The sequence below is a fragment of the Camelus ferus genome, chromosome 27 (assembly GCF_009834535.1).
Source record: "Camelus ferus isolate YT-003-E chromosome 27, BCGSAC_Cfer_1.0, whole genome shotgun sequence".
NCBI lineage: Eukaryota > Metazoa > Chordata > Mammalia > Artiodactyla > Camelidae > Camelus > Camelus ferus.
The window spans coordinates 20307526-20315533 of NC_045722.1; the positions used below are offsets into that span (position 1 = coordinate 20307526).

Below are 8008 nucleotides of genomic sequence, written 5' to 3' on the forward strand. Positions count from 1 at the left end.
TTTGTTAATTAGTCTCAGACCTTCTGCCCATCCTGTGAGAGCTCCCACATGGAGACCCCCAGGCCTGTGGTTCTCGGTGGATTTTTCTGGGACCACGAACATGCTTTACAGGTAAGGAGAACGAACCCATGATCATTTTTGAGGGGCCCATGGAAGGAGGAGGTAGATGAGTCATATAGTGGAGACAGATTTAGTGAGATTTTAATACTTAAATTGTCTCTGGCCCCACTCCCAAACAACTGTTAATCATCAGAATGTTTCTTAAGCCCTTGGGTGTGGGCATGGTTACCCAAAGACGTGGTAACTCCTCTAAAGAAACAATAAAATACACACTAGGGTGCACTTTATTTAATCATGTTTGGCTCTAACTAAATATGTGGTATAGGGCAAGATACTTAAGCTCTCTGTCCCTCAGTGTCCTGATCTATAAAATGGGTGGAACAGGGGAGCTGCCCCTTACAGGGCTATCATAAGAGCTGGTACATAATCCATGCTCAATAAATGTTAGCTGCTATTACTAACGCTGTCACTATGTCATCTCACCCCACCCCCACCCCTGCCCCGGTCTAAACTCTGCTGACTTTCTAACACACAGAACAAAATCTGTTTTTGTTCTGTCCCAAATGATGATCTGGGTGTGCCCACCCTCTGCCCCTCGCTCCCGGGCTCCAGCCCCACAATCTGTCTCGTCCTCCTTTCCCGCCACCCCATGTGCATCCCGTATGCACCTGTCAGTCCTGCTGGTGCTTAGGAACTCCGGCTGCTTCTCGCAGTGCTCTCTACCACTATGCTGGTCTAAGACGCACCTTCTCTGCCCTGGATTGTGGCCACCTGCCACCTCCTACTTGTCTTTCTGCTTCTGTCCATGGCCTGGAGTTTACTATGAACTCAGAAACCAGTGTCACTCCTCTGCTTAGAAACCCTCCATATCAGTCTGAGCCAAGGGCCTCACCATAGTACCTGGCCCTCCAGCCTCCTGGCTGCCCTGCGCCCCTTCCTTCAGGTCTCTGTCTGGAAGCCCTCTTCCTGGAGACCCCTGTAAGCACCCGGCGGAAAAGAGCACCCCACACAGCATAACCCCCAGGCCCACCCCTCTTTCACAAAAGCTCCATGAAGGCAGAGTCATCATGCCCATGGCTCCATTCCTGCCCCGAGAACAGCGCCTGGCTCAGGGTGGGTGTCCAGTGAGTGTAGGGTAAACAGATGGCCCTGTCCCCCACATGTAGACACCCTCCCCGACCCCCAGCTTCCCAGCCTTGATGTCTCCCCTTGGCGGCCTCCTGCTCTCAGGGCATATGTCCTCTCCTCGGAAGACCTCCTCTGAGAGCCTAACCCGAGGTCCACCCCCACCAGCCATTCATCCATCCCTCCCCACGGCACTCTCCATTGGCTGACATCACTACTTGTTTACTGTCTGTTTCTGCCACTAGAACATCCCCTACAAGTGGGGACCTGGCTTTGGCTCATCCCTGGGCCCCCAGTGGCCAGCACACTGCAGCTGAGTGCCTGGTCCTTGATTCCGAGGAACGGGGTCGCTCACACTGACTTTTCTGACAAAGGAAAACCACAGCTCCGGGAGCGAGGCGGGAGGGTCTGCCCTTCCCGGTGACACACGCTCTGAAGGTTCTCTTTCAGTGCAACCCCCTGGGGGGCCTGAACACGCCTTGCCTGCTGATCTTCCTGCTCCCGTGGTCGCTGGTAGAAAAACTCAGGATCCAGAGGCTATTTGTGTGCAAAGGAAAACAAACCTAAGTTACTAAATAACAGCCCAACATCTGTCACCACAGATGAGCGACTCTGCACAGCCGGCGATGCCCGCAGGTGCGACCTGTCCAAACACCCGGCACCAGCTTTCCCTTCCCCCTGAGTGGGCTTTCGAGCGCTCATCACAGCTGCCCAGAGATGAGATGCCGCTCACAGCCAGGGCCTGCGCCACACGGGGGGCCGGCACCCCGCTCCCGGAGCCTCGGGTGCACTTCCTGCACAGCAAAGGCCTCGGGTGACTTTCCTGAACAGGAAAAATCACCCCGTGAGGCCTCTGAGACAGCAGGTGTGACTCTGATGCTGCTGCTGTTGTGACCTCGGGGAAGTCAGGTACCACGAAACGTGACCCTGCAGGCACTGAGCACACATGGGGAAGGTGGGGGGCCGACTCCAAAAGCAGCACCCCACCAATGAGGCGGAGGCAAGCTCAGCCACCCCACGAGGCCCCGGGCCCCCAGCCCTGGGAGCTAGATGCACTCAGAATTCCAACAGGGTTCGAGAGTGAGCGTGTTCAAACAAACCCAGGGTGAACATGCACTCGGTAAACACTGACTGAAGCTTTGGTGACCGAGGCTCTGTCTAGATGCTTGGGAGACATGGGGAAGAAAAACAAAAAGATAAGATCCCTGCTCTTGTAAAGCCTGTGCGGGGCAGCGGGGAGACATGGAGAGAAAATCTACAGAAGACATCCTTATTAATTTAAGTCACATATTAGAGAACAATGAAAATAATAAGTGGAGAAATCCAAGTTAAAATCACCAACGACTAGTCATGAGACCTCAGTGCTCAGATCGTGGTCATGGGTTTAGAGTCACCAGGGAAGTTGTGTTACCGACAGACAAAAGTGTTCCCATCAGAATGTGAACTGCAGGACCAGGCTACCTTTGTCTCCCTTGTTCCCTGCAGGATTCTCGGCTTTAAGAAAAATGCCTGACACAAGTCAGAGGTTCAGCCACGTTGCTGAAGAAATGAAATGCTCACCACCAAGTTCTCGAGTATACGACATGGCAGGCGACCCTCTTGATTTCACTAGAATTATTTCAGAGGTGAGGGCTGGGCTTCCACAACAAATCCCAACCCTCCCCCCTTCGCCAACACACACAGAGGCACCTTTACCTCTCCTCTGCCTGCATCCTGCCAGAGGGCACGTGGAAGTCCACTACAACCAGCCAGCACACCTGGTGGTACCCCTTCCACCCCTGGCACGGTGGCCAACACATCGCCTGGGCCACACAGTCCATGCCCCTTGCTGGTCACTTTGTCCTACAGAGACATCTCTTCCTGTGCTAGAGGTGCTCACAGACCGTGTCCACACTGAGCCCTGGGCCACCTGCTGGGAACAGTGGAGTGCAATCTGTCCATGGGGCAGAGGTGGCTGCCAGGTCCAAGCCCTGCCCCTCCGTATCTTCAGATATCCAAAAAGTATATTACAAACCTCCATGGTGATCTGGTTATCTTGTTTGCAAAAGGTAATTCAAGTAGGTGTTTCAAATTACTAGGAAGAAAGCATGACCAGTAATACAAAGAGGTTAGCCCAAATATTTGGCATGTTCCATCCAGAAGCGGTGGTTCTTCGGAAATAGCATTTGTAAAACATGCTTATTAAAGTTAGATTATTTCTTCAAGAAACTTCGTAATTCTAACATAATAATTTGTGTATTGTTAAATTTTTAACTTACGAATAGAGCTGGATATGTTTTTTAAGACACAAAATATATGATTATTTAACCAAGCCCAGAGGGCAAAGTCAAAAATAACACAGCATACAAGATAAAGGGAACCCTTTTAATGACTCTTTCCTTCCCATCCTTTTTTTTTTTTCATTCCCCATTTTAAAATTTCAGTTAAATAAAAATTTACCTTTTAGTTATTTCCTAAATCATTTACACCTGTTATAAAACATTCAGTTCTTTCCCCATTACTTTACTTGAGGAGTTGGGGGTTAAATGTTATTAATTTTAACATAATTTAGTGCTTTTACATCAGCAGATCCAGAGTCTCCCTTAAGTCAACCCATGGTAAGGTTAAGGTCAGGGAAAGATGCATGACTTCTGGTCCAAACCAATAGCAATGTTAAGGAGTAAACGATCAGGCCTAAGCTTGGAAGAGAAGGTCAAAGATTACAAGGTTAAAGACTCCAGCCTGAGAAGACGAGGGGCAAGAGGTGAGCGGCTCTTGCCTCAAGGAGACACTAGGCACATTTTCCTGTTAGAATGCGCAGTGAACCAAGATCACTCGGTATTGTAAGGGTTTCCCAAACTCCTATACAGGAAGGGCTCTGAAATGATTCCACTTTGAAATCCATGACTGATCACGTTGCAACCCAGTGACAGCAAACACTGGCACAGCAGGTGTCACATGTGAGCACTCTGGAGGATGTTAGTTGGGAAACAGAACTTTTCACAGACAAATCAGAATGCCTCTTATCTAAAGCAGATGGTTTGTTTACTAACTGGTTTCCAAATCCATTTTGTAAACAAAGACTGCAGTTGACCATCCTGGAGAACCACTAGGCTGTTCACAGATCTGCATGGAACACAGTTTCCCTCTATCCCTGCTCCCTTCCTTCTCACATGCACTCTGTCTGAGCCCTGCTGTGGGCATCTGCTTCCTAATGCAGAAGGCATCCTATACACCCATCCATATTGAGGGGAAATCATCTCAGACAGCTGGCAGGAAATCAATGTCCACCTGAAAAGTCCCTTTGAGAGCCATCTAATAAAGCCCAAAATTACAGCTATGAATCCAAAACTGCGGAAGTCTAGACTGGTTTTTCTAAACAAACCAGGGAAAAGTGTTCCGTGCGCAACGTCTCGTAAACCCACAGCTGTTGAACAACGTCTTTCAGGCACAGAGCTGAACTCACAGGAGGCTGCCATTTTCACGACAGCATTTCCTCTCTGGACAGGAACGCACGAGACGCTTGTCATGGTCATTACGTTAAGTACTGAGATCCGGAAACTCACCATCATGCACCCTCCTTCATCTCAAAAGCTGAAACTGTACACCTAAAATCACCATCATTTTGTGCCTTTTTGCAAAAGTGAAGGTATTAAAACCCGAGCAAAGGAATAAATACGCCTATTTCAGGACATTCTACCTTTAAGGGTCCCAAAGATTCAAAGGTGTTCCCTCTTAGAAAAGAGTTTTATCTTTGTTGAAATAAAAGAGTCTTGATAGAGTCTTTTTCCTACAAATCTCTGGGTGTAAATTGCAGATTGACGTCAGTGCAGTGGGAGAGATTTGAGGAAAAGGACATTTCTTTCACAAAATATTATGCATCAGAGTATACATTCTGAGCTATAAATATTTAACAAGGGCTAATGTGACATATTTACTAATACTTCTGTCAAAATAACAACATCTAAACTGGTACTTGAACAGGCTAGCTTCTCCTTGTGTTTTACTACAGAGAAGCACTGGGACACCGTCTCTTTACTTTCTAAAGAAAAACACACTGTGACTGCCGCTAAAACCGGGAGTAACCTGAGTCGGCGACTTAAAGGGCAGAACGAAGCCCTATTACTAGTGACCACAGTAACAGGAGCATTTGATTACATGGAAGCTGCCTCTCTTTAAGCCCTAAAACACTATCAGGACCTCCATTTTCATTACAAATGTTTGAACGTGCTTTTAAAATGGATTCATGTATTGACAACACAAGTTCTTTTTTTTTTTTTTTTTAAGTTATTTTTTTCCCCCTTCCTAAAAGGGAGACTTTTGGCTGTTTGTTAATTTTCACATCTGTCAGCAGCTGACAACTGGATCTGTGGGGCAAATATTTACTCTTTTAGACAAAGAAACTTCATATAAAATCGAACTTGATGGAATTTTATGATCAAGTGCAAAAGAATCTGGGGCAACTTCACAAATAGTAACAGCTAACAGTGCACACACTCCAGACGTTCTCTCGCAGGGGCCCTGGGGAACAGGCGAGCCTCTGTATCGATATAGAACAGACAGGCCCAGAGATTTTTCAGAGGCAAAAAAAAAAAATCAATATAGCAATATACAATGGCAGACAAAGTTACATATGTTTACAGAGTTTTAGTACACAGAAACATCCAGTTCAAGTGCCTGTTGAACTTAAATCTGTATTTGGACTCTCATAGGAAGTAACCCCCCACACGCCCCCCACAAACAATCAACTCTTATTAAACAACAACAACAACAACAACAACAACCAGTTTAGGTACAGAACACTGGTATAGAATATCCAAAATGAAAGTTGAACTTTTCCAAAAGAAAAACCCAGTAAATTCAAGGAAACATCCAATAATCAAGAGGAATAATAATTGCTTCAAATGTGGGCTGTGGGAGTGTGGCCTCCCACCTGCCCCCATCTGGGGATGTGAATAAAAAGAGAATGAAGTTATAATGTTAAAAAAAGAAAAGAAAAAAAAAAAAGATCGTATAAGTTGCACCAGCCATAATCATCTTAACATGATGACCTGGGTAATCACTTTCCACTAGGATTTAGCCTTTGATGGTAATGACCACAAGTTAATAGCTTTTACTTTAAAAGCCTCTTTCCAAACAGATATCAAATCAAAAGGCACATTTCAAAATTAGAAAGGTCTTGCTAATTTGTCTCCTATCTTTCCAAAGATGAATCTAACTTAGAAATCGCCCTTCTGAGTGTGCTGGTCTCTCAAGCTATTAGAAAATGCCCCCTAAATGCTTAGTTCATGTAAGGATGGGTGTGTGTGTGGGTGTCAGTCATTCTCCCTTCTCCTGAGACCAAGAAGCTACCATCTGCAGGTTCAAGCGCCAGCTCCCCCACATTTACAATATTCTATCAAGTTGCACTCATTTGGATCAGCAAATAAATGGGGGTGGGTGTTGCTGAGAGAAGATAGCTGCCCACCCGTCATGCCTGAAACCTAAAAGCCAGGAAGGCAGTCTGACTCAAGCGTTCTACAGGAAGCAAACTTGGGGATTTTTAAGGCAATAGGGAGGACAAAAAGGGATTTTTCTCTGAACTGCCTGGTTGGGCCTAGCAAGGGGGAGACGTGTATACACCCCGAGCCACCTTCTCCAACCTCGTCCAAGGAGCCCCCTGCCAGATCAACATCTGTAACTGGAACAGATTTCTACTCTGCCAGCTTCTCTCCTTCCACCTTCTACGTTCCCCTCTAAGCCACACCACCGGGACTCTCCACTTGCCTTTGTGTAAAATCTTAAACGTGCTACCTTCGGTTTGTGCAACACAATACTGACTGTGCATATCACTAGCTACATCCCCCATGCCCGTGAATTTTAACTCATTCCAGTACTGTAACTCTATTTACTAAACTACACTCAGCCTTTCTGGTCCCACAGCTTTTTTTTTTTTTTCTACACCAACCTACAACTTAAAAAGGGATCAGACAAGAGGCGGTCTTTTGTGACTGGCTTCTTTCACTTGGACATTGTCTCGAAGATCAACCTATACATTTTACTTTTGATCAGGTGGCAAAATGGCTTGTCCACCCTTGATATCAATGCTTTGGGTTGGAAAACTGTCCTCTTTCACGGTCCGCAAGTCACACGTTACATGGTAGGTGGCCACGGACAAGGATTTTAATGTTTGTACAGATCACCACTCTTCCTGGCTTCATCCTTTTACAAGTAAAATTTAATAAAAAGTAAACTGCTTACTCAGCATAGTAATAAGTTACAAAGCATAAGTTAAAAGTCAATTATTAGAGGAAAAGTTACAAAGTAAGTGGGTTGTTGCTTTTTTAAGTCTTTTGAGATACCAGAGCAACATTTGTTGCATTTGGCAAAAACATAACAGCCTTTATAACAAAGGCAACCACACTCACAAGACCTTCCTGGCACCATGGGAATATGATTTAGGCACTAGAAGAGTATGTGTTAACATCTGTTAGTCAATAGTTCATTAGGCATTGTTAAGTAATTTCTAATCAAGCATCCATCATCCTGGGGCCATGTGAGCATGAACGAGCAGCTATGAAAACTTCTTTGAAGGAAACTTTGGGACAAGCTTCAGTCTCATGAAGGCTGAGACATGGTTTTGTACCCAGCTAGAGTTATCTGGTGAGAAGGCATCAAGCATATAAAAAAGGAAATGATCTTCTCTTTGTGTTTTATGGATATAATTTTTGCTTTTGTTTTAAGCATTATAAGGTAAATTACTAGACATATTTAGGGTACTAAAAACTCTCATTTGATTAGCTTGACATTACAATTCAACATGAAGTGAGGGAAAAACAAATAGGTTTTATAAGATGGTGGCAGC

The 8008-nt window shown here is 45.6% G+C and overlaps 1 protein-coding gene across 2 annotated transcripts in view; it reads right to left on the minus strand.

Moving 5' to 3' along the window:
- IGF1R (insulin like growth factor 1 receptor) overlaps nt 1-8008 on the minus strand; it is a 280892-nt gene that overhangs the window by 142934 nt on the left and 129950 nt on the right. The gene's annotated exons all lie outside the window — the stretch shown is intronic.